Source organism: Anabrus simplex, chromosome 1 (assembly GCF_040414725.1).
Source record: "Anabrus simplex isolate iqAnaSimp1 chromosome 1, ASM4041472v1, whole genome shotgun sequence".
NCBI classification, from domain to species: domain Eukaryota; kingdom Metazoa; phylum Arthropoda; class Insecta; order Orthoptera; family Tettigoniidae; genus Anabrus; species Anabrus simplex.
Window position 1 is genome coordinate 1,095,248,762 of NC_090265.1, and position 24,591 is coordinate 1,095,273,352.

Here is a 24,591-nt window from a genome sequence, read left to right on the forward strand (position 1 = left end):
AGTTAGCTAGCAAATGGGCATGGAAATCCTCAATAGATGATTGCTCGGCAATGGCTCTTACGATTTTATCAGAGAGAATACCAATAGCATACGGATAGATAATTTGCAAAATTTGACATGGCGAAAGAGAAAAAACAAGAGCATGATCCTGAAATTCCACTAGAAATCTTAAAAATGAAATTACATCACTGGTGGTGTTGACCGAAAATTTAGAGATACCTCTTAGCAACATTGCCAATGGATGAGGCAAGCTACTGAACCCAGGTGACATAGTCGTTAAAGGTTTCAATGGCAAAGAAGTTAATTCAGAGCGGATGTTACCCAATGACGCACGGCGTTCAGATTCGTTGTTCGATGGGGCAGAGATAGTTTGAGCAGCAACGGTTATCCTATTGACTTCTCCCTGAGGAGGCTCTTCATCACTACCTACATTCACTGTGGCGGGTTGATCAGTTTTGGGAGGAACTTCGCCGGTTAGCAATTGAGTGACCTTATTAGACAATTCAGAAATAGTTTCAAGGAGCGTATTAGCGTCCTTCCTCTGAACGTCATTCACCTTTAGAGACAACAGATCATTAACTCTATTTGCAAAGTGATACAGCCTGCCTTGCACACGCTTAATTTGATTAGGAGACGGATCGTTTTCATCAAAAAAGCTGACTACAGATGCTAGCCCAGTAATATTCTCGACGATCGTGGAAAGAGAATCATCAATTTCTTTCTCTCCCAAATTGGGGATGGAAATGGGCAAATCAAGGGACTCTCTAAGCTTGTTGGTGTCGATTGCAACCGTGCCTCCAGATTGCACATTTCTGATAGTTAACTCGTATATCAACTCCTCTTTGCGCAAATAGTTAAGGAGGAGAACATCGCGAGGGCCGGGCATGATGACAGAACAATTTTGAAAAACTCAAAAATTCCAGCAACTGAGAAAATTGTTAGAGTTCGAATCAAAGCAATGTTTAGCCGTCAAAAGGGGCTAAATTGAGACCCATTCAACCACGCTCTGCTACCACTTGTTACCGGGTTTTAGCGGTAGTTATGCGTAAAAGAAGGTGCGGGTGTGAATGGGTTTCAAGCTACGAAATTATAGTGCATGTAAAATTAATTTTAACAAGGTTATATTTTCTTTTCAAAAACAAGGCAATAACAGACATGGCAGGTACAATGTAGCAAAACAAGGGGAGTTACAATATTTACAGGTTTTGGGCTTCACGCCCTGACTTCAGCGATCAGCTCAGTTTTACCACAAACACAAGTTTTAACAAAGGGGCAAAAAACCCCATTCATCCCTAGGAGCCCCTGGCTCCGAATTACACAGAAAAGCCTCCACGAGGCATATGACACTCCATTTTCAAAAGAGCGATCCGCTCTTAAAATTTAAGCCTCTCAAAGGCCACACCAAACTCTACCTTCAAGCTGTCCTCTAAGGACGTATTCACAGGGGTAAAATACCCAACCTACGGAGGTCTATTACATGAAAAGAAGGTTGATTACATGACCTCTAAAATAACAATTTGAGAGGAGGCGATCTTGCACTCCTAATACACTTTGTTTTTAAAACCTAATCTGGCTCTGGGCCGCTAACGCAAGGGCTAATCCCATACTACAGAGGTGACTTAGAGAAGAACACTTTACATTACATAAACGAAGAATAGTTTGAGAAAATAAGTTCACCTCAAAACAAATGTGAGTGGGAGCTCGAGAGGGTTAGCACTCTCTATCCCAATATGTAGCTTTACAAGAAAAAGATGAAAAGAGTAATTACATCTTAGGAAAAGGTTACATGATGGAAATGCTTCGAACCCGCCGCGAGTGTTAAACTGCCGACCTAGCAAGAAAAGAAGTAATTAATAGGCCATTACCTGGTGTTGAACGGCTGAAGAAGAAAGAGGCGCTTCCCGCCTCCTGCTATGTACTTAATACACTGAAAGATGGAACAGAAGTGGCTTGGAGACTCTAAAATCAGCAGTTTAAATCCTCTCGCGGAAGATTCTAGGCGTTAGGGGAAATAAAACACCCTCCCTCAAAGTTTTTATTGGCTAGGGAAAAGAAACCCCTACATAGAGGAAGAAGAAACACATAATTGGTGGAAAATTAATTAAAGAAATTCGGGATTGGCTAGATCCAAAATAAGGGGAAAAAGATGGGTATACAGCCAACTTAAACCATGACAGAAAGAAATTTAACAAAGAACAAACTCTTGAAATAAAAATTTCTCCAACAAAATAGTTCTTTGATTTCGCACTAGGTTGCACTATTGTAATTCTTCAGTAGTGTCCTCTAGAAGAGAAAGTTCACACTTCTTACTTCAAGCGAAACAAAAACACATCAAAAGTGACACAGTTCAAAAACTCAAAATTTTCCACGTGGTGACATCTTCTGAGAAAGTAGAGAATTAATAGAATAGATAAAGTTCAACCTTCCTCCAGAAGAGGAGTTTCAACTGGCGCAACTTTTAAATAAACGGTGTAGAGGTGTACCGCCCGGTACATTAACAAAGCCAGCAGAAATAAGAAATAGATGGAGAGAGTATTTTCGGAAGTTGCTGAACATGAGAAATAATGACAGTCATTCAATAGACCACTAGGAAAGGTAATTAGTTGATAAAGAAATGGATAAAGAAATTACAATGAATGAATTTGAAATGGTCGTTTGGAAGATGAAGAAAGGATAAACTGCTGGAATAGATGAAATTCAGTGGAGATGATAAAGGCAGCCAGAACTGTAGGCCTGCAGTGGACATATTTAGTTCTCAGGATTGTCTTGGGAGTATGAGGAGGTCCCTGAGGATTGGCGTAAAGAATAATCATCCCAATTTTCAAGATGGACGTTAGGAAAGTATTGAAGAGCTACAGGGGAATTACTCTGATATCCCCTGTTGCTAAGATAATGGAGAGAATACTGGAAACTAGTATAAGGTTGAGTGTTGAATATGAGATACATGAAATTCAGTTTGGTTTCAGAAGTGGAATGTCAACAATAGAACCTATTTTTTATGAGACAACTGATGGAATAACAATGGAAGCATGGGCATGATATGGTGATGACATTCATTGACATTGAAAAGGCATATGACAGTGACCCCATGGCAGTCTGGTGTAAAAAAAGAATTGGACAGGGATTAATAAAAATGATCATGGCAGTGTACAAGGAATGTTGTAGTTGCGTGCAAACACAAGTTGGCGGGACAAGTTAGTTCAAAATCACTAGTGGGCTGAGGTAGGGAAGTGTTCTATCGCCAATCCTGTTTACAATATTAATGGATGACAGCAAGAAAACAGCAATAGCAGCATATGAAGGAAGAGAAATGAACACGTAGTTATTTGCATGAAATTGTGATTAGGGGAGAAGACGACGTGAAGGTTCAAGGACAGTTGGATGTGGTGAATGGGAGGATCGAACAATGTGGATTGAAAATAAGTGTAGAAAAGAGTAAAACTCTTGTTATGACTAGAGGGGAGAAGGAAGGGATATGTCGGATTAGACTTGCAGGCAAGCCCCTGGAATTAGTGGAGACGTTCAAATAACCGGGGAGTGAATTATTGGAGAATGCTCGACAGGATGCTGAAATTAGTAAGATGATTCAAGCTGGAAGCTCTTTCGATCATAGTACCGGTATTAGAAACATGTTATGGGACAAAGATGTGCCAATGGAAGCAAAGGAAACTATGTACAAGATGTATTACTTAGGCCTACCCATAACAACTTACGGAGCAGACACTTGGACAATGACATACGATGTACCTAATAGAAGGATGAGAGTTGAATACATGCAGCCGAAATTATCTTCTTGAGCGTATGATACAGAAGAGTAGAAGAGATAAAATAAGGAATGAGGAAATCCGGGAAGAACTTGGAGTGGAAAAAATGAATGATAGAATAGAGAAGAGCCGATTAAGATGATTTGGGCACATGAAGCGAATGGGTGATGAAAGAATGCCAGAAAAGGTGATGAAATGCAAGGAAGGAGAGGCCGCGGAAGACCACGATTGAGATAGAAGAGGACACACTCCAACGCAGTACGAGAAAGAAACCTGGACTGGGACACAGTGTTGGAGGAGGATTGGTGAAAAGCCCGAAGAAAGTGGAGAGGAACCATATTTGCCCCTACCCGGCTACAGCTGGATAATGGGAAATGATTATGATGATTCCCATGCTTGTAAACTCAATATCTATGGAGCTCTATCCATTATGACTTATGCAGCTTTTCACTTGCGTATCATTTACTAATGTTATAACATTGCTTTGTAAGTAATTGTAAACCAAAGAGAACGAGTTCTAAACTATTTATGACTTCTTGTTTCGAGAATAAATTTCTGGAAGAATAGATAATACCAGCAACTTTCATAATGCCAGTTATTTCTTTCAAACGAGTTTTGCGCGCGAAGATCTTTGGTTGTGGTTATATGATCAGGTAGGCCGTTTTATGTTAGTCATGAAACTTCGCTGCCGAGATGGTTGTTATAGTGTCATTGGATTTGTTTATTTTTCTGTGAAATTGTGGACTTTTCGAGTGGCTGATGAGTGTGACAGTCAACCAGTTGGTAGTTTATGAAATGACCTCGTTACTAATTGTTGGAGTGGTCAATATGAAATCTCTTCGTAAGTGAAATTAATCTCCTTGTGATCGGTTGTATGATCATATGCCTATTAAGAAATATGGCGACCTACGCTTCGTGTTTTGTATTTGTGTCATTATCGACCATGTGTTACGGTGCCTGTTATATTTAAGTAGGTATTTTGTGTATTACTTCCCCATTTCCAAATATTAGCTGGCAGGAGTGGTAATTACGTGATGCAAACCGCAATGGTTGACAATAATTTAAGTGACTACAACGTTTAACAACTCTTATGTACACTTGCCGCGCACTTGGACGATTTTTCAGGTTTCGAATTAGTTAAAGACAGGCGTTTTTCGTGTGGCATATTAATGTATTATTTCTTCCTTAGTGTCGCCACTTGCTAATATTCATCTTGTTCGTGCTGTAGGTAGTGGAGATGAGTGGTGTAGATTTCCCCATTATTTATTTACTATATTTCATTTGTGGGGAAGTGATGCAGATGCTGGACTGTGTTTGTTTTGGTGGAGAATTAGATCATACCACAAAATATTTTCATAAATGTGATGTATTAATGAAGGAAAGAAATTCATTAATCTGAGTGTATGGACAATTTTTTATCTTCAGTTGCTGGGAGTGTTGGTGCGGAATATATAATTATGATATTTGTGAGCATGATGTTGGACAGTTTGATGCAGAACGGGGTCAACGTTATCTTGTGCAGGATTGGAAAGTTCAGAAACATACTAGGCTACTATAAAGTACTTTATTATTATTTACATGGTGATGCACGATTATTGTTTATATAACATTGGTTATATGTGTGTGTTTCATTTGGTTAAATCTCGCAACTGCTGTCAACTGAGAGTGTGGTTCATGAACACTGTTAGTATGTAATAATCTTACCTGTATAGAATCCTCCAATAGTTAAGTACACCAGTTACCAATTTGACTGCTAGTTTATAATTTGTTCAAGTTTGTTGCTTAGGTAGTGTGTGGAGAGAGCTAAGTAACTCCTCTTACCATTTTTCTTGCTCTCTGTTATTAAGCCATTTCTGCAGTGTTTGGAAAAGCCATTTGGGAAATACTTCAGAGTATATTGTCATCTATATGATATATTATTGTGGTGATGGCTAAATATTTAAGACCTCGGCCAATACATTCATCTTTGTCTTCTGATTTTATGATAACATTCTCAAACGATGGGTGACACCGGCATCTCATTCATTGGTTACCCTTTGCGACCAACTGTGATGATTAAATGTACACACATTTGAACAAAGTGTGGTGAAACTTCGTATCCAGCAGGCGAAAGTTAGGTTAGAGATCAAGCATAATGAGACTCGGACGACGTTGCATAACATTCTGTAGTCATGTCGTGATTAGAAGCACAAAGGGTTGCCAACCTGTGAAGTAAAAAAAGCACGGTCTTGTCCAGGCCCTACCCTAACCAGTGAAGACCAATGGTGTTTTCTCAGGTAACTAGAGGCCTAACGCCGCTTTGCGGCTCTAAACTGGTGTCTTATGCTCCCGGACCTCGTTTGTTCACTGATGGTCTAGTTCCTAAGTAGAGTGGTTGGTAGCATTGTGCTTCGCTTGATCTCGTCGTCTGTGAGTCATCTGCAAGAAATAGGACAGCCATACCGCGCGTAGATATTGGCGATGCAAGCGCTAACCATGGTACTAAAGTTGCGTGATCACCACTGAAGTTTTAATTTAATGACTAATGGCAATAACATAACAACACCTTTTATGATGGCCAGTAGCAATGCGCGTAGTCATTCCAGCAATGGAAAATGACGTGCGCTACTCTTCGTTAGGTTATAAAAGTAAATGTACTTTTTGGGGTGGGTTGGCGGGTCCCTGGCCATGGCAACGGACACATCTCTTCTCCAAAAGGAGTTCCACGTAAGTTTTGCATGCTTTATTCTACATCACCTCCTTATAAAGCTTGCGTGAACACGGCTGAACTTTTACCGACGAAACCATTGTCCTTAAGGTTGTCACGGATATAACACACTTATCCTTTACATGGTATGACAGTTTCCAATTTGGAATTAATGAATTTGACCATTTTTGTTTCTATATGGTCTGTATTGACTGTGACAACTAATTTCTAATTTGGCAGTTCTCTTACTTTTGCCGAATGTGGAAACCCTGTTACTGGACATGATGCAAGCTCTGTCGGGAGGAAATACAAAACTTGGCCGGCCAATAAGTACACAACAAATAGTCTCATTCAGCTGATTTACATAGTCTCGGTTTAATTCTATATAGGTAAGAATTTTTGTAGGGGTATGATGATGGGTTCCTGGCAAGCATAAAGGAAGGATCTCTCCTTTCTGCTATTTAAGGTATTACTACACATAATTTTTACATGATTTTTCTCTTTCGTATTATGCGCACTGTGTTCGGAAGCACCACAATCAAGTGTAATGACTCCTCCCCAGCACGAATCACATCACGGTAATTGCAAAGGTTCATCATATAAATATCCCCTCATAAGACTTGTAGGAAAGTGATATATTTGTTACCAAGGCCAGCGACATGCCAGCTTGCCTTCAAAAATATATTTAGGCTACACTAGCTGATATACCTGTGCTTTGCTACGGAATTCTACATTGTATACAGAATTCTAGGTTAATTAATGTAGACGTTGTGAGTAAGATTGTATTAACTCTTTTGCTGCGCAATTTTAAAACAGAACACTTACCGAAAAATGTAATTTTTTTCGTGTTTTCCAAATGAATTTAAACTTTATATTTTTAAAGGTTAGTGACATTCAACACCATTGCACCATTTTTAACTCAACTTTGGTAAACTAGCGGTGGCATTTGACCTTGAAACACACATTACTGTGATACATCTCAGAACATGGAACTGGACACATTGCAGGCTGTCCTGGGCAATTTTTACAAAAAAAATACTATCTGTTTTCTCTTGCACAATTCCTTTCCTTTCTTTGAACATTTTGCTGGTAATATGGAACAAACAACACAATTAGGTTTGTGGCTCTTGGATCAGTGTGGAATCACATGCGAGCACTCTGCTTGATTCCGTATGATGTCACAAACCCGCACAGCACTCCACAGCAACTGAGTGGGCAAGCCTGATGATACGCGATTATGAATGAGCGGTAGAACTCTAGAAGTTCAAAATTATCCATTAATACTTGAATTAATAACGATTATAACAAATTCTATTCAATACAAATGGAAGAAATACACCGTATAATATTGGCCATGATTGTTACAGAACGAGATATTGATTGTGATATATTAGTAGCATTCAAAAACACAAAATTCTAACTACATTCCCTCAATACATTTACGAATCAATTGGAGAGGATTGTCTGTTGCAGCAGCATTATCAAAGTCACGCATCCCAATGTGATGCTTGGTACTGGCATCCTTCCAGTCACCTTGGTGAAGTCGTTAAGTGTTATGCTGATAATACTAATGTCTTTACATGCCAGCAACTACTTCGGACAGTTTTCAGAGATTTCTAGGTGCCGGAATTGTTTCCTGCAGGAGTTTATTTACGTGCCAGTTAATCTACCGAGGCTGACATATTTGAGCACCTTCAAATGCTACTGGACTGATTCAGGACCGAACCTGCCAAGTTGGGGTCAGAAGGCCAGCTCCTCAACCGTATGAGCCACTCAGCTAGGCAACAATATCACTAGCAGCTACAGAGAAATTACTGACATTCAGTCCTTCAGTACTTCATTTTATGAAGTGGTAAGGCGAATACCACACTGAGATTATCGCAAGTTAAGATTTAATTGAATTTAGGGTTTTGTTCATTATTTTATTCTTGATTTGAAATGTACCGTATGTACTTCCGCATACATTGAACCATATCATTGTCTTGGAATCATTAAATGTTATTTTAAACACATTTCCTTAGTTATATCACCATTCCATTCCCGCTAGTTTCGTTGTTACAAGTAATTTTACGAACTGTCAGAGAGACCGACACGTGTTCCCATGGACTCTATACCGGGGCAGTGTCCATTTCCAGGTATAGAACTCAACTCGAGACCAACTTTCTCGACTCCACTCCATTGCTACCTCATCACAATGTTTTACCAAATATTTGGTATTACCAAATACTTTAATACAGTATTTGGTATCGTCGCCATAAGACCTATCTGTGTCGGTGCGACGTAAAGCCCCTAGCAACAAACAGTATTTGGTATTACGTACTTGCTATAGAAGCCATTTGGCGGAAAATATCGATTTACAATTGAATATGAAATGCACGAATCGATAGAATATGTATTAGTGTTCAGTGCCACCAACTTAGTTGTTTTCAAAGAAAATCTATTTTTTTTTTTTTTGCTAGGGGCTTTACGTCGCACCAACACAGATAGGTCTTATGGCGACGATGGGATAGGAAAGGCCTAGGAGTTGGAAGGAAGCGGCCGTGGCCTTAATTAAGGTGCAGCCCCAGCATTTGCCTGGTGTGAAAATGGGAAACCACGGAAAACCATCTTCAGGGCTGCTGATAGTGGGATTCGAACCTACTATCTCCCGGATGCAAGCTCACAGCCGCGCGCCTCTACGCGCACGGCCAACTCGCCCGGTGAAAATCTATTTGAATCGTATTCTTTTAGTTTCTTAACTTTTACTGACTACTAACAATGGACTTCAGTTGATTTATAGTTCCGATTTAATTACATTTTAACTATTGTTAACGTCAGTGTTTTCTATTTGTGCTTTACTTTCTAATTCAGCATGAATATTGGTATTAATTTCAATTTCTGGCGGCAATTACCTAAATGAACTGCCCGTTTCATTTCTTCGTATTTTTGAAGCCGAATTTTGTGTTCTCAAAATGAGCAGGAAATCTAGTCAAACACCTACTCTTGTAAGATTTGTTAAGAAAGGCCCTAGTAAAAGTAATAATTCAACACCAGATGAGATTTCTGAAAAAGACATTGCTGAGGCCAGCTCATCTGATGAAGTGGAAAGTAGGTATTCAAAATGAAAAACCACATATGAAACATTCCTCTAAACATAGCTTATTGGGCATCAGCAATGACTGGTTTAAGCAATTTATGTGGTTAGTTGAGAAAGAAAATGGTATATTATGTTCCACATGTATAAAATGTTCACTGAAGAAACAGACAAAGAAGGAAGTGACTTGGGTGACTATAGGCCTACCGTGTGCAAGACTTCGAAAGGAGAGTTTAGTTGACCATGAACAAAGCAAGCTGCATACTGATTCTCGTTCACACTTAAGTGAAAGATGTTCATTCGAAGAAACTGGATTTGGAGAAATAGAAAAATTAGTGTCTATTTTAAACAATTTACAGAGAGATGCTTTTCTCGGAGCCCTAAGATCAATGTATTGGTTGGCAAAAAATGAACTACCACACACTACATTATACGGAAAATTGCTCAAACACTGCGAGGCTATGGGTTGTACACATTAAGAGCGTTTAATGCAAAAAGTCAAGTTCAGAATGAAGTTTCTGAGTTGCTTCTTGATTTCTACTCTAAAATGGGAAGCCCTCCAGTCATAAATTACAATAGGGGTAAACTGGAATGGTCTGTTGCATCAACATCAGCAGCTAAACAAATAATAATGAAGTTTGCAACAACATGCGAGCTTAAGGAATCTTTTCCAAAGTTAGCAAGACTAGCTGCTATTAGGGTTGGGCACTAAGTCCCTGTTTCGGCACACTGTGCCGGTGCACAGTTATGTTCTGCTGTTCCAGAACACCGAGTGTCAATTGTTCCGAAACATTCTCAAGCGAGACGGAGACACTGACTCGCTGTCCTGTCAGAAGTGCCACTATGCACTGCCCTTTTCCTACTAGCTGTACTGTGCAGTGGGCACACGAGACTGTAACTGCGCAGTGTAGAGAGAACTTCGAGAGGCAATATTACTTGCTCCGCGCCAGCGGGAATGTGCCTGTACGGAACGTGCTGTGTGGTGTGTGCTTGTGTGTAGTTATGGCCATGTCCAGCATAAAGCTGCATGGAACATGAACGAACAGTCGGAACACTGGTATTCGCGCCCAGTAATCACGTTTAAAGGCTGCTTTTAGGTTAAGACTTTTCCGGTCAATATGAAATGCACATAACTGCAGGTGTTTAAAAGTAACTAATTCAAGAATACTTTTACCAGTTGAATGTATTGGCCTGTATCACCAGTTGAATGTATTGGCCTGTATTGTGAGTAATTAGGGCCAGGATAAAACTACATGGCACGTGACAAAGCAGTCGGAACTCTGAATGAAATACCAAAAAAAAAAATCATGTCTAAATTTTCTTTTTACCGGGCGAGTTGGCCGTGCGCGTAGAGGCACGCGGCTGTGAGCTTACATCCGGGAGATAGTAGGTTCGAATCCCACTATCGGCAGCCCTGAAGATGGTTTTCCGTGGTTTCCCATTTTCACACCAGGCAAATGCTGGGGCTGTACCTTAATTAAGGCCACGGCCGCTTCCTTCCAACTCCTAGGCCTTTCCTATCCCATCGTCGCCATAAGACCTATCTGTGTCGGTGCGACGTAAAGCCCCTAGCAAAAAAAAATAATTTCTTTTTAGGATAAGAATATTTTCATTCATTCTGAAATACACTTGTCATGATTACACTGGCAGTACAGGTGTTTACAAATGTCACAATGTTATTTTCACCAATTAAAAGTATACTCGCACAGTTGAAGAAACATTCGTCAGTGCTCTATTCACGTACACAATATACAAGCGGAACACGAAAATAAAAACTGTGGGATGTTTAAGTTTGAAATGTCTTGTCATTGTACCGGTTGAAGGTCCTTTTGCAGACATACATACATTATCATTATAGGCTGTTATGCCTTTCAGCGTTCAGTCTGCAAGCCTCTGAGAATTTGCTAAACGGTGCCAGAATCCTCGATTTGCAAGTAGTGTTGTGGCCTCATTTAGTTCTATACCTCTTATCTTTAAATCGTTAGAAACAGAGTCTAACCATTGTCATCTTGATCTACCTCTAGTTCTCTTACCCTCCACAGCAGAGTCTATTATTCTCCTAGGTAACCTATCATCCTCCATTCGCCTCACATGACCCCACCACCGAAGCCGGTTTATGCGTACAGCTTCATCCATCGAGTTCATTCCTAAATGAGCGTTTATCTCCTCATTCAGAGTATCCTCCTGCCATTGTTCCCACCTGTTTGTACCAGCAATCATTCTTGCTACTTTCATGTCTGTTACTTCTAACTTATGGATAAGGTATCCTGAGTCCACCCAGCTTTCACTCCCATAAAGCAAAGTTGGTCTGAAAACAGACCGATGTAAAGATAGTTTCGTCTGGGAGCTGACTTCCTTCTTACAGAATACTGCTGATCGCAACTGCGAGCTCACTGCATTAGCTTTACTACACCTTGATTCAATATCACTTACTATATTACCATCCTGGGAGAACACACAACCTAAATACTTGAAATTATCGACCTGTTCTAGCTTTGTATCACCAATCTGACATTCAATTCTGTTGAATTTCTTACCTACTGACATCAATTTAGTCTTTGAGAGGCTAATTTTCATACCATACTCATTGCACCTATTTTCAAATTCCAAGATATTAGACTGCAGGCTTTCGGCACAGTCTGCCATTAAGACCAAGTCGTCAGCATAGGCCAAACTGCTTACTACATTTCCACCTAACTGAATCTCTCCCTGCCATTTTATACCTTTCAGCAGATGATCCATGTAAACTACGAACAGCAAAGGTGAAAGATTACAGCCTTGTCTAACCCCTGTAAGTACCCTGAACCAAGAACTCATTCTACCATCAATTCTCACTGAAGCCTAATTGTCAACATAAATGCCTTTGATTGATTGTAATAATCTATCTTTAATTCCATAGTTCCCCAGAATAGTGAACATCTTTTCCCTCTGTACCCTATCATATGCTTTCTCTAGATCTACGAAACATAAACACAACTGCCTATTCCTCTCGTAGCATTTTTCAATTACCTGGCGCATACTGAAAATCTGATCCTGACAGCCTCTCTGTGGTCTGAACCCACACTGGTTTTCATCCAACTTCCTTTCAACGACTGATTGCACCATCTCTTCGAAGATGCCAGTGAATACTTTGCCTGGTATACTAATCAATGAGATACCTCGATAGTTGTTGCAATCCTTCCTGTTCCCTTGCTTATAGATAGGTGCAATTACTGTTTTTATCCAATCTGAAGGTACCTTACCAACACTCCACGCTAATTTTACTACTCTATGGAGCCATTTCATCCTTGCCTTCCAAACATAAATTGCATTTCACTCTGTCCGGTTTTCTTCTAGTAAAAAAGTCCTGAACAGGACTCCGATGCGACATTATGCAAAGTTTACAGTATTTCGTACGGTTTAATAACTTTTGTGCAGTTATGCTCTTTTCACTTCGAATTCCTTCCCTCTCAACTTCCATTTACCTTCTTTAATACTGTATCTTGAAAATTTCCCTCAACACTTTCTCGGGGATTGACGTTAAAAATTAATTTGGACTTTAAGGAAACTTTTAAGCCCAAGAAAAATATAGGCCATCGCTTCGGAATTAGAAATATAACTGGATGAAAACATTGTACTTTTGTGCTCTTATGCTCTCTGCACTTCGAATTCCATCCCTCTCAACTTCCATTTACTTTTTTTAATATCTCAAACATTTCTCTCAACACTTTATCGGGGATTGATGTTAAAAATTTATTTGGACTTTTAGGAAACTTTTAAGCCCAAGAAAAATATAGGTCATCGCTTTGGAATTAAAAATATAACTGGATGATAACATTGGTGTACTTTTGTGCTGTTGTGCTCTCTGCACTTCGAATTCCTTCCCTCTCAACTTCCATTTACAGTAGAGTCTCGATTATCCGACCTAAACGGGATCTGGAGTATGTCGGATCACCGAAAATGTCGGATAATACACAACAACTTTGAAAATGAACTGAAACAAACAGGAAGGCTGTACTCTAGTATTAAAACAATGGTATGTTTTACGGTAGTCTATTTATTGAATTATCAATTCAATTGTACAGTACATGCAGTATTGAATGAAAGCATTCCAAATGTCTTACGAAAAGAAACTTGTGAAAAAGGTCTGCTTGCCTTCTGATCCACGTTTTCTTGCTGCAAGATCCCGCCATGGACGAAAAATCAGCACCTCCATTGCTCTTGCTTCCGGCTGTTGCTCAACGTAGGTTAATGCCATTTCCAATGCACTTAATCCTTCACTGTGAGTCATCGTTTTCTCCTCTTGTTCTGCAATGCCTCGTTCTTCTTCATCATCATCCTCATTCCCATTAGCATTCACAAAATCAATAATATCAGAGTCGGTTAGTTTAAACAGCTGATCTTGTGCACACCACTTACTCACATCTTCAGTCGTAGCATCCTCACAGCCAGGAATGCAATTCAGGGGCACAATATTTTCCATGTCTTCTTGTACCACCTCCTCTCGATGTTCAACCTCACTCAACAATTTGCTCCAAGACTTTGCTAATGTTGTTTAAACTTCTTTCCAAGACTGCGCTACCCAGTATGCCACGTTGTTCATGTTGATTCGTTTTACCTTTTCTGTCATGTCGTTGCCATTGTCCATTTCCTCTATCAGGGATGAAAGTAGTTTCCGCCGATATTTCCTCTTCAATGTTACCAGCACACCTTGGTCCATTGGCTGGCATAATGACGTTACGTTAGTAGGGAGGAATATGACTTTGATATCACCACTTCTAAGTTGCTCTTCATTTGGGTGTGATGGAGCGTTGTCTAGTAGAAGAAGCGCTTTTCTAGGGAGAGTGTTCGAAGCAAGGAATTTTTCTACATCTGGAACAAGCTGTATAAAGAAAAACAGTCTTTAAAGATGTCAGCAGACATCCAGGCAGTCTTCTGATTCGTGTAAAGGACTGGAAGAGCATTAACAGACATGTTTTTAAAAGCCCTAGGCTTCTTTGCTTTACTGATTATAAGCAATTTTGCTTTTAAGTTCCCAGTAACATTACTACAGGCAAGAACGGTAACTCTTTCCTTACTACGCTCGTAGTCCGGTGCAGACATCTCAGCTTGGGCTCCGAGAATTTTTGATGGCAGCATCTTGAAATTTAACCCAGTCTCATCACAATTAAAAATCTGATCACCGGTTAATCCTCCAGCAAGACTATTTCTTGAAATTTCACAACCTCATCGGATTTAGCTGACAGTTTTTCTCCACAGATATTAAGCTGCCGATTGCCATACCGTTTCTTCCACCGATCAAGCCACCCCGCACTGGCAGTAAAATTAGGGTCCCGTTCATTAAACTCCTTCTGGAAATGCACCGCCTTTTCTTGCAGAATGGGGCCAGATATTGGCAGGCCCTTTTCCCAGTGCTGAGTGAACCAAAGAAGCGCTTCACTTACTTTTTCGTACTTACATTTTTTCATTGTTTTTCTAATTTTCAGTGCATCACTTATTGCTCTGGTAGGGCACCACTTTTCAATTTCTTCCCTCTTATTTTCTCCAGTCTCCCACTGTAACATTTCCAACACCATAATCTGAAGCCACTTTTGAAGAGTTTCCCCTTTGTCCAGTCTCTTTAATGCACTCAACTTGTCTTCCACAGAAACAATCACTTTCTTCCGTTTACTCGCCATACTCACAGAGGATATGAAAACTATAACATCCGCACCCAACCAATACTACAATGAACAATTGCTGAAGACTCGCTGCACCTGCCTGTCCTTGAGAGAAAAACCGGTTCTACCACCAGCAGTCAGGCCAGTGCTTGTCCCATGGTCGCACCCTCCACACCGGGTGTCCCTGAATTTAGTCTCCACCGAAAGTTCAAATTATGTCTACCAGTGTCGGATAACACGGAATGTCGGATAAGCGAAGGTCGGATGAGCGGGACTCTACTGTACTTTCTTTAATATCTCGAAAATTTCCCTCAACACTTTCTCGGGGATTGACGTTAAAAATTAATTTGGACTTTAAGGAAACTTTTAAGTGCAAGAAAAATATAGGTCATCGCTTTGGAATTAAAGATATAACTGGATGAAAAAATGTTTACACTCCAGCACAGGGCGGCACACAGCCGGTATTGACAGTCAGACACAGCCAAGGCCAACTAATCTATCTAGTACGGCCTTCACACAGCACGTTCGGTACAGGCACATTCCAGCTCACGCGGAGCATGTCATGTTGCCTCTCGAAGTTCTCTCTACGATGCAGTTACAGTCCTGTGTCCCTACTCTGTACCGAAACACTCCGCCTTAAGCTCCTAATGTTGCGGAACAACTGAATGTTCAAGTCTGCCCAACCCTAGCTACTATTGGGCTGTCTATACCTGTGAGCACAGCTGAATGTGAAAGGGGATTTTCGGCTTTGAAGAGAGTTAAAACCTGCTTGAGGAATCGTAGGAAGCAGAGCGCCCTCAACAATTTGATGCTGATTTCACTAGAGGGACCAAACTCAACAGAATTCAATTATGTAAAAGCTGCAGACCAAGTGAAAAGAAGAATCAGCATATAAAGCATCATGCTAAAAGTAAATTTCAATTTTGTAATGCTAGAAAAAGATATATCTTATTTTGTCTTGTTTGTGATAACGGTGAAATAGTTCAATTTTGCAGTTAATGTGTAGCTCTCTGATATTGTTAATTCCTAAGGGGAATAGATTGAAATTTCATCATTCATTTTTGAAGTAGTATTCCCACATCTGGCTGCTTATTCCTGCCACCCGGCTGACAAAAATTTCTTGGGAGAACACTGAAAACAATTTACTAGTGTATGGAGTTCCTGCTGAAAAGGATGAAAAGTGTTCCAGAAACTAACTGAAGTTGGCAAGGCCCTGGGAGTCTATATAAAGCCCGAGGATATTGACGCTGCACACAGACTTCCATCCACGAAACCTGGACCACAACCGATCATCGTGAAGTTTGTTAATCGATGGAAGAAAGAAGAAATTCTCAAAAAAAAAAAAAAAGACTCTAAAAACAAATAAAATCGGATATAGTTCGGTAAATAACATCTATATCAACGAGCACTTAACGCCTAGGAATGAGTCCGTCGCCAAAAAATGTCGCGAGCTACGGCAACGGGAAAATATTTGGCACATGGTTCAGGGACTGTAGAGTGTATATCCGTAAGTTCCAGGACGGTCCTTCGAGGTTAGTGGCAAACCCTGAAGTTCTTCATGAACTTGCTCACTTCAACTGATCTGGAAACAATGAGGTAACCTTTCCTTGTGTTGTACCCACTTCACTTCCAAGCTTTCTTCTCTTAATTTCAGATTTTTGTCCTTACATAACCAAACCTGGATCCTGAAAACAAATTTCTTAAAGTAGAGGAATTTAAGTGTGAAACCGTAATTATATTAAAGATAGAATTTTAGAAAGTAGATCATGTGAATTGAAAGGCCTACACATAAATGCACAAAGCATGAAAAATAAATTTGATGATATCCAAATTATCTTAGATCAGATTAAAGTAGTAGATATTCTTGCAATCTCTAAAAATTGGTTAACCAACAAACTAACCCACGCTTTTGAATTAAAAAACTACATTTCTCATCATGTGGTAAGCGAGCAGATAGGTGGGGGTGTTTCGCTTTATGTTTCAAACAAATGAAAAAGCAATGTCATAAAGGAAATAAATAAATCTCATGGCATACTGCAAGTCATGATTACAAAAGCAAATCGAAGATATGAAATCATTACCATCTATAACCCACAGGAAAGTAACTCACCAAGTTTTATGTTCGATCTAGAAAATATCCTAAATAATAGTTCAGGGCATGCATCAATAATACTTGGCGATACAAATATAGACTTGCTTTCAACCTCCAGAAACAGACCTTTGTATGACAATTTAATAACTTATGGCTATATAACATGTAATAACAAATACCCAACTAGAGTAACGAAAACAACCTCTACATTAATTGATCACATACTTGACACAAGAAGTAATTAAAAATGTCATGTATTCAATATGACAAATAACTTAAGTGATCACTACCTACTGGTATGTGAAATTTCTAGTGAAGAATCAGTTCCAGTAGTACAATAATCAAAGATAGTGGTAAGCAATTTGTAAATTACAACAAATTAAATCAGTATATCCTACAAAATAAATTTAACTGTGAGGAAATGGGCATAAACGCTTATTTTAATAAATTTGAGTATATTAGCACAGGAATTGAAACGAGCTCAATTTCAATAAAAAGAAAGAACCCCAATTACATTCCCCTAAAACCTTTGGTTACCCAAGAATTACTAACACTTATTCACATCAAAGACTCACTGTTTTCAAAAACTAAAGTAAAAAATCCCTCTGCAGAAGTAATTGAAGAATACAAAAGAATCAGTAATAAAATAACCAAATTAAAAAGAGAGTTACAAAAAAGGTATTATGAACATAGATTACAGAACTGCAAAAACAAAACAAAAAACATGGTATGTAATCAGTGGAGTGTTAAATAGGAAGCTTGGACATAAACATGAAATCAGCCATCTGGTGGTAAATGATGTCAGCATTACAAACACAGAGGACATATGCAATAATCTAAATGAACTGTGCGTTAACGTAGCTGAAAATATAAGAAAAGGTCTTCCTGAAGATGAACAAGTTCATGGCAGCACAACAGCTGAAAGTCAAACTAATAGTATTTTCATGTCTCCAACTGATGAATGTGAAGTGCTCTAAATTATCACTTACCGGGTGAGTTGGCCGTGCGCGTAGAGGCGCGCGGCTGTGAGCTTGCATTCGGGAGATAGTAGGTTCGAATCCCACTATCGGCAGCCCTGAAAATGGTTTTCCGTGGTTTCCCATTTTCACACCAGGCAACTGCTGGGGCTGTACCTTAATTAAGGCCACGGCCGCTTCCTTCCAAGTCCTAGGCCTTTCCTATCCCATCGTCGCCATAAGACCTATCAGTGTCGGTGCGACGTAAAGCCCCTAGCAAAAAAAAATAAAAATAAATTATCACTTCTTTAAAACATAAAAATAATTTAACAGAAGATAAAATAACCAATGCCATGTTAAAAACCTGTGTTGAAAGTTTAGTGCCATATATTGTGGAAATTATTAACCGTTCAATTCTCAGTGGAGAAATACCCCAATCACTCAAATGTGCCAGAATGGTATCTTTAAATCAGGAGATAATACAGATCCATCCAATTACAGGCCAATTAGTATATTATCTGCAATTGGAAAACTCATAGAAATGGTAGTAAAAATTAGATTGTTAAATTTTCTGTGTAAAACTAATTGTGTTGTTGTTTGAGTCATCAGTCCATAGACTGGTTTGATGCAGCACTCCATGCCACCCTATCCTGTGCTAACCTTTTCATTTCTATGTAACTACCGCATCCTACATCTGCTCTAATCTGCTTGTCATATTCATACCGTGGTCTACTCCTACTGTTCTTACCACCTACACTTCCTTCAAAATTTACTTTTCCAATAATCAATATGGGTTTCTCCCAAATAGAGGAACTGATAATGCTGTATTTGATACAGTGATAGATGTTCAAAAGACCTTACATGAAAATAAATTAGCAGCAGGGTTACTCATAGATCTTAAAAAAGCATTTGACCTGGTTGACCACAAAATACTTCTGAACAAGTTGAAATAATTAGGGATTTAGCACACAAATGGTTCCAAAATTATTTATCCAACCGAACACAATATGTGATGATTAATGATACTAAAAGTTCTAAGCAGCAAATGAAAACGGGAGTACCGCAGGGCTCAGTACTAGGTCCTATTCTATTTTTGATTTATATTAATGACATACAATCCTTAACACTAAAGGGAAAATGTAGAGTATTTGTTGATGATATCTTAGTAACTTATAAAGAACTAAGTGAAATGCAAATTATGGAAGATATAAATTGTGATGAACAAGTTATCGGACTGGGCTTTACCTCAAAAAATGATCATCAATGCGACTAAAACAAAATACTTAATTTTTCATAAAACAGCCCATAAGATCATAGCGGCTGACACGGTTACCCTAAAGGACCAAGTAATAGAGCGAGTCAACTCAGCTAAGTATCTTGATATAATATTAGACTCTACGCTTTCTTGGAAAAATTTCTTATAAAAATTCTTACTACTCAGGCGACCATAACAGCTGAAGAAACCCCAACTCAGCAGTGATAAATGCTAGTCAATACAATTTGAGAAACCCCAATTCACGCTGTGATCAATCCAATCCACAATTGGAAGTCTAGTCATTATAAAATAAGTTAATTCATTGTACATAAATTGTGGCAAAGTTAATGCACATACTGTACATATTGTAAACTACATTGAACATACTGTACATATTGTAAACTATGTAAATAGCAAAGACAATTGTATTTAGTTCACTACAAGTTCCATTGTTTATAGTTTTAATTCTTGACCTTAAGATTAATATAGGCTGAAGATGCCCATAACTAGGGTGAAACATGTCCCTAACTGGCGTGTTTAATTCATGTAGAATTTAACCACTAAAAATATATATTTGTATTGAATGTTCAAGTTTATGACTTGCACAGTTTCTTAGTTCTTCAATTTGATTAAACTTAAAACTAACTTATAAGTATTCATAAAATAAAAACATGTGCGTAAAACATTTTCATGCTTGTGAATGTTCGAGTTCCTTGCATTATTTCTTAATTCTTCAGTTTGAGTGTTATCATTAAGTCTAGTTGTCCACAACTGTGCATTATATTAAAAACTCAATGGCTTGAATTGTAATATGAGGTTCATTTAAAATACCAATATCTCATTTTTAAAATGTTTGTCACATATGTGCACAAAGGATAAGAACAATTTACATCTCTAAAAGGCAAAATATAGATGTAGTGTGGATTCAGTTGAGGCTTGGATGGAAGTGTAGAAATTGCAGCTTGTCGTATATCAAATCCAGTTGTTTACATTAAAAGATGAGTTGTAATGTCCTTTACCATATTAAGATGATGATGTGTTACATTAAACCAGAGTGGAGGCTGCTCCTTTCTTGTAGTTGTGATATTGTAAGAATTGAAATATGCAAACAGTGTTTGGGATCCCCATCAAGAATACCTAATAAAAGAAATTGATAGTGTGCAGAGGAAAGCAGCAAGATTTGTAACATGGGATTTCAGGAGAAAGAGTAGTGTATCAGAAATGTTAAAGGAACTTGGATGGGAAACTTTAAGTAAGAGAAGGGAGAAAACTAGACTTATAGGATTATATAGAGCCTATAAAAGAGAAGAAGCATGGGGAGAGATCCGTGAGAGGCTTCAGTTGGAAAATAAATATATCGGCAGGACAGACCACAAATACAAAATTAGAAGGAATTTTAGCAGAAGCGATTGGGGTAAATTTTCATTCATTGGGAAGGGTGTGAAGGAGTGGAACAGTTTACCCGGGGTAGTGTTTGATCCTTTTCCAAAATCTGTACAAATATTCAAGAAGAGAATAAACAGCAACAGAGAAAATAAATGAAGTGTTAGAGGGCATTCGACCAGTGCAGGTTATTGTAAATAATAAAATGTGTGTGAATAAATTAATTCCATCCCCTGGTCTAAGGAGTTTGGACAGCCAAAGTAGGGGTGAAGTACAGTCGGGACTTCGAGGGCCCTGGGACCGCTACGGTAGCCCTGAAGGCCCTTCAGGAACTCTGAAAAGTGGTGGCAAAAGGGGCTCTGGTTAAGACGCAGCAGGTCATTATGCTACTTAGGTTCCAGAATGGGTAAGGAAAAAAAGAAAAAAAAAAAAAGTAAATAAATGCAATGTAAAGTTTAATCTTATACAAGTTGTATAGTATCATTTGAAGTAATTTCACATACTGTATATCAGTTGACTATTTTTAAGTAGTACAGGAGATATTATAAGTAGAATTTTGTAAACAATATAAATTTATTAAGGATGAGCTGTGTGTTTAATAGAATGTTAGCGTAAATTGTATAATATTGTATTATAGGAAAATTTTCTTCTCTTGTTAACTTAATATTTAGTGCTTGACAAGAATGTATTTTAGTGTACCATTTGCCATCGAGGTAGACACCTCATTTGCAAATAAAGAGATTTGATTTGAATTGTCTGTGGTACGATGTGAGTTATACTAATAAGTTGAAGGAATGTCTTAGGTCATGTGAGAGAATCTATACGTGTACTTACTGCTATTGTGATCTTGAGGTTGTATATGGTTTGGGAGCACGTTGTGTACTACTTGCTGTCCGTCTCGGGCTAATGCCGTTTGCTGTGAAGGGAAGGGTCGGAGGGGCGAGAGGAGTGGCTGTTGAGGGGGTAGGGGTGGAGTTGGGCGTCTTCTAGTGGTTTTCTGGCGCGTGTCAAGTTTTGTTTACTGATTCTCTTGAGATAAGCATTTTTAGGGATGGAATGACTGTATTAAAGATATTTGTTTTTTCATTATTTTCGTTTATATTAAAATTAGGGTTGGCGTATTGATCTAGATTAATGTAAAATTCTTCTGTTATGTTGAGCAAGGGGCCCTTGGGTGTTTATATTCAAAATTTGCATGTCATTTTCGATATTTGTGAATTTCTGTTTATAATCTTCAATGTGTTGGCCTATGGAGGAAAAATGATTGTGTTTTATGGCATTTAGGTGTTCATTATAACGGATTTGAAAGTTCCTGCCAGTACGTCCGATGCAGCTGGTGTCACAGTTGTTGCATTTTATCCGATGTACCCCTGAATGGTTGTATTTATTATTGCTGTTGATTGGTTTAGCGTTGTGTATGATATTGGCACTGTTGTGTGTAGTTTTGTATGCTATTTTTAAGTTGTATTTTTTGAATATGTTGGTTATGGGATACATATGCGTATTATTGAAGGTAAATCTTTCTTGGATTTTTCTGTTTTTGTTAATTTTGATTTGGATTGAAATTTTATTTTATGAATAATTCTGTAAATCATTTCTTTCTTATACCCATTGTGTTTGGCTATTTCATGAATTAGTTGTAATTCTTTATTTAATTCTTCTGTTGTTAATGGTATGCTAAATGCTCTGTGTATCATGCTATAGTATGCTGCTTTTTTGTGTATATTGGGATGAGTAGAATCCATTTTAATTGTGTTAGAGGTGTGTGTGGGTTTTCTATATATTCTGTAAGATCTGGTTATTGGTGTGAAAAAATTAAATCGGCTGAATGCAGTAGAACTCTTTGCTACTGATGGTAGTTCACCAGAAATATTTCGCCTGGTCATGCCACTACAGAGATTCAAATTTCTCCTACAGCACTTAAGATTTGATGACATAAATACACGCCAGGAAAGAAGATCCAGTGATAAACTTGCTCCCATTCGAGATATCCTTGACAGCTTCATAGTAGGTAAAAGGGAGTTTATTTAAAAAAAAAAAAAATAATGAAAAGGGAACGTATAATAAAAATTGCATTACCCTCATAATAGAGAAAAAAAGAAAGAATACAATGTTTCAGGAAGAAGACAATGATCTCTTAATGGCTTATCATGTTTATGTGAAATAAGAAGTCCATAATACTTAATGTTTCTTACAGGTAATCTAAGTACCCACATTATAGTTTGCTGAAATGATTGGCATGCTATTTCATTTCACTAGGCACACACTGAGCTGCAGATGTGGGAAAAAATACAAGAGGATGGAAAAAAGGATTTTAAAAAGTAGTGTCGTTCCCACTATTTTCTCTCTGAGAGCCTCCTAAAACAAGGAATCCTCCCATCACTTAGAAACCATGCATTCCATAAAAGAAGAAATATGCAGGAAAAGAGGAGAATACACCCGGTTGTAATCTACTAGACACTGGAGTGACAAGTACAGTTGAGAATGCTCTGATTTTTAAATAAAGTATTGCTTCAGCAAACGAGCCTGCAGCAGAAAGTTGCCCCCTCTAGGGACACCATGACCTTGACGTCGGTGTGGGGGCTTGATTGCTTGTTGATCCCGAGGGCTGTGCCAACTCAGGGTTACCCATGCTGGATTGGCCTCGGTGTAGAGCCAGACTAACAAGGTGTTCCCCGAGTTGCCTGAGAGGTGTCTGTGCTCTTTATTCTTCATCACTGTTTCTACCCTTCTAATCGCACCTTCTTAAATTTGACTCCTCTTCCTGTCTGGCCACCCCCAGTCGCAAGTTCGAGTCGTGGCGGGGTGATGCATGGCTACTGGGAGAGTAATTGTTAGCGACCCCCTCCAGATACCGGGTGCCCTCTGGAGTATATAGCCTTGCCTTCGGTTCTACTCCTGGGCTCTGCCGAAGGTTGACTTCATATTTCCGGAGTACTCGTGGGACCAAAAATGGAACCTCTCTCTTCTCTTTCTTCTTTCTCAAAGGGTGGTACCCTTCAAAAAAACTGCCTCTAAGATTGGCAAGAAACGCAAAGCGCTATACTCCAGTTCCAGTGGATTGTGTAAGTGCTGAACGTCTTGCTCAATTCCTGGTTGCTTCCAGGGTTGATGGTAAAAGTTTTCTTGATGAATGTCCATTCATGATCAGCAATTCTATCAAAGAAATTGTTGCTGCTGAAGTCAACGAGTTGCGCAAGCTCCGCGATGGATCCGTACTTATAAAGACATCTACGGCTGAACAATCCAGACGGCTACTTAAAGCTAAGTTATTCGGAAAGGTAGAGGTGAAAATCGAGAAGCACCAAACCCTTAACTCCTAAAAGGGAGTAATATTCCACAGGGATTTGATTAAGTCTTCTGATGATACTATGATCCAGTACTTAGCATGTCGGGGTGTAATTGACGTGAAGAGGTTGAAGAGGCGTGTGGGTGATAAGCTACTTGATACGGGTGCTTTCGTCCTTACCTTCGACGCTGAGACCGTACCTGAACGGATAAAAGTAGCAATGTATCGTCTGATTGTTCGTCTGTATATTCCAACACCAATGAGGTGTTATAACTGTCAAAAGTTTGGGCGCACCTCACTGCGATTTACAGGTATGACGACCTGTAAAATGTGTGGGAAGTGCAAGCATGCTGGGGTTGACAGCACCACCTGTGGGCGGCAACTGCCCGGTTGCTCATGCTCCAATCTCAAAGGAGTGCACCAAATTCAAGCAGGAGAAGATGATCCAGGAGAT

General features: G+C 39.0%; 1 protein-coding gene across 1 annotated transcript in view; it reads left to right on the forward strand.

Annotated features, from left to right (window-relative positions):
* Window positions 1-4,465: 4,465 nt before the first annotated feature.
* Window positions 4,466-24,591, forward strand: part of wapl (wings apart-like) — a 292,449-nt gene continuing 272,323 nt past the window's right edge. The window contains exon 1 of the mRNA XM_067150459.2: window positions 4,466-4,605. The gene's annotated coding sequence lies outside the window, so the exon portion shown is untranslated. The remainder of the gene's footprint in view (window positions 4,606-24,591) is intronic.